Genomic DNA, 2,661 nt, shown 5'->3' on the forward strand with positions numbered 1-2,661 from the left:
CATAAGTGGAACTCCATAGTCAGAGCGAAGGAAAAAGTTGTATCCCTTTTCCAGCACGCGAATCTGTTATATCTTTTATAAAAGGCGTCGAACTGTCATTGTTTTTGGAAACAAAAAAAAATCTTATCCAACCAGTATTCCAGTTTTAGCAAAGAATACAGGAACGAAGATTGGCATCTGAGATATGCGTAAAACTAGCTACTGAAAATCCACTTATCCAGCTTTTTACGCTGTGGTGAGGGGTGATTCGCTTTTGACGGTTCTTGCCGACAGCCCTTGCAGCATCACAGTTGTCGATAATTTCAGTTCACTGATTTAGATTTGTCAAAAATTTTCACCTGATGTTACCATTGTTACCAGCACAACAAAAACAACGCAGTGTTCGTAAAACATGGTTGCAGGATGGAAACGAACTGCATGAACATCCCCGGAAGGGATTTTCAGGGTAAATTTCGGATAGGATCTTCAAGGAGATTCATTCGGGAGCGCTTAATTGTATTCCTCCAGATGCTGAATTGTTGGGGCATTTCTTGGCTCACTGGTTGTGGGAAAATTTCCAGAGGATTCTCGGAAGGACCTACTTTAGAATTCCCTGAGGGAAACTTTCGGAAGTTTCTAAGTAGGAAATGGGAAATTTCTACAGTGAGAATTTTAGTGTTCGCTTTGAAGATTTTTCTAGGAATGCCCACCAGAGAAACCTCTAGGAATTCTTACCACTAATTGCATCCGGAGATTCCGCCTAGAATTGCTACCGAGGATTGCTCCAGGAAGTCCAACCGAGGAATTCTTCAAAAATTCCCAACGACGGCATCAGGATATCTAGCCGGGGATTGCTGCACGAATTCCCACCGGAATCCCCCGGTGAGACTTCTTGATGCAATCATCGGTAGGAATTCCTGGAGCAACTCTCAGTGGGAATTCCTGAATTACATCTGCATAACTCACACGTCATCGGGTGACGAAGATGAGTGTATCCGTAGCTTCAGACATAAACTGAAGGAAAGTCCAGGTTTCGAAAGGGAACCTGATTAGAGTGTCCTTCCCGGGACATCCCGGGACAAGAATTCCCGGGATTTGAGTGATTTCGGGATTTCCCGAATACCGGGATATCATTTCAGAAATCCCGACAATCCTGGGAATCCCGGGATGAAGACAATTTGTAGATAAAACTGCCAAATATCAAGGCAAAAACTTTATCTGACCATTTTCACTTTCGAAATATGAGCGGTTTTCTCACACACCACCATCGGGCTTTGGACACTAGGTCATACTTGAAAAAAAAAAAAAATCAATCATTAATGATAAACTTGGTATCATGTTATGCATTTCATTCATCTTTTTTTATTTATTGGTTTATTCAGTAGCAGCAAGAACAAACTGGACATAGCCCACATACCATATTACATTGTAATTTTGGAAATCTGAGACCAAACTTTTACTATATTATGTAAATAATTTGATTTTTTCAGAAGAGAATTAATGAATCTCAATAACAAGTACAAAAGTTTTAAAATTATGGAAAACCGCAATTGCAAAAAGAGTCCAACCTTTTGTATTGAAATATTCAAAAACTAAGAGTTCAAAAGGTACTCTAAAGTTATATTGAAGTGCGATTTTTACGATACATATCAACAATACAAACATCTTCCGTAGCGATATAATACAGATTATGATAATTATTTCTCTTAAACTATTAGATATCGGTAGAAAATTACATGCAATAAATTAACTACTAAATAGTTGAAAACAGACTGTTCTTGGCGAACATAACGTTGATACTTTTATATGTATTTCATTATTGTCATTTGTACATCAAGTAGTAGTGCAGTACATTGTATAGACATTTTATAATACTTCTTGTGATGGATACAGAAATAACCATAACTTAAAAAATGAATATTTCAACTGCACAAAAGCTAAACAAATCAAATTTCTGGGTTTTATTGAAATTTTAAAAAATCCCGGGATCCCGGGATTTCCCGGGACTGGCTAAGTATCTTGTCCCGAATCCCGGGACACGAAAATTGGCCGGGAAATGGACACTCTAAACCTGATCAAATGGGAAGTGAAGGTATTCCGGTTTCGCATAGTGCTTCCGGTGGACATATCGTACCAGACAGAATAGCCGAGAACCCGTGTGCTACACAGACCAGTGAAGTGAAGCCACACCAAGACAACGAGGACGAAGCACAGAGACTGTGGACAAAGTGAAAGTGCAACTCCGGCAGGTGAAGCCACTCTACGAGGGACAAACGTAGGTGCAGATGTTCGGGCGGCAGCCCTGCACCAGGCAGAATCACCAGGGCCCACACGGACACCATACACGAACTACTCACAAGTACAGTCATAGTACGACAAAGTAAGGCCCATGGTAAGGCCGTAGGGACAATAGGAATCTCGTAATAAAAAACGTCAATCACAATTAATATTTTTCCTCTTCCTGTGAAACCTCGACGAAAAGAGCCGACCCTGTGTGGGCTTTGAAATATGCGGGCGTAAAAAGGTTAATAGCAATTCCTCGGTTCATCGGTCACAACTCTAAAAAGAAATAAATTTTGAATCATAATAAATGTTACTACTAACTGAAAATGTTCTTGGTGAAAATTTTTGACAATTCGGGAGCAATGAACTGAAATTTCCGGCTACTGTGATGCTGCATGG

At 39.9% G+C, this 2,661-nt stretch overlaps 1 long non-coding RNA gene across 1 annotated transcript; it reads right to left on the reverse strand.

Annotated features, from left to right (window-relative positions):
• Positions 1-213: 213 nt before the first annotated feature.
• Positions 214-2,210, reverse strand: LOC134292112 (uncharacterized). The gene is made up of 2 exons (XR_009999473.1): positions 2,051-2,210; positions 214-1,024 (listed from the first exon to the last, which is right to left on the reverse strand). It is a non-coding gene; the product is annotated as an uncharacterized LOC134292112 (long non-coding RNA).
• Positions 2,211-2,661: the final 451 nt, after the last annotated feature.

The sequence above is a fragment of the Aedes albopictus genome, chromosome 3, assembly GCF_035046485.1.
Source record: "Aedes albopictus strain Foshan chromosome 3, AalbF5, whole genome shotgun sequence".
Lineage (NCBI taxonomy): Eukaryota > Metazoa > Arthropoda > Insecta > Diptera > Culicidae > Aedes > Aedes albopictus.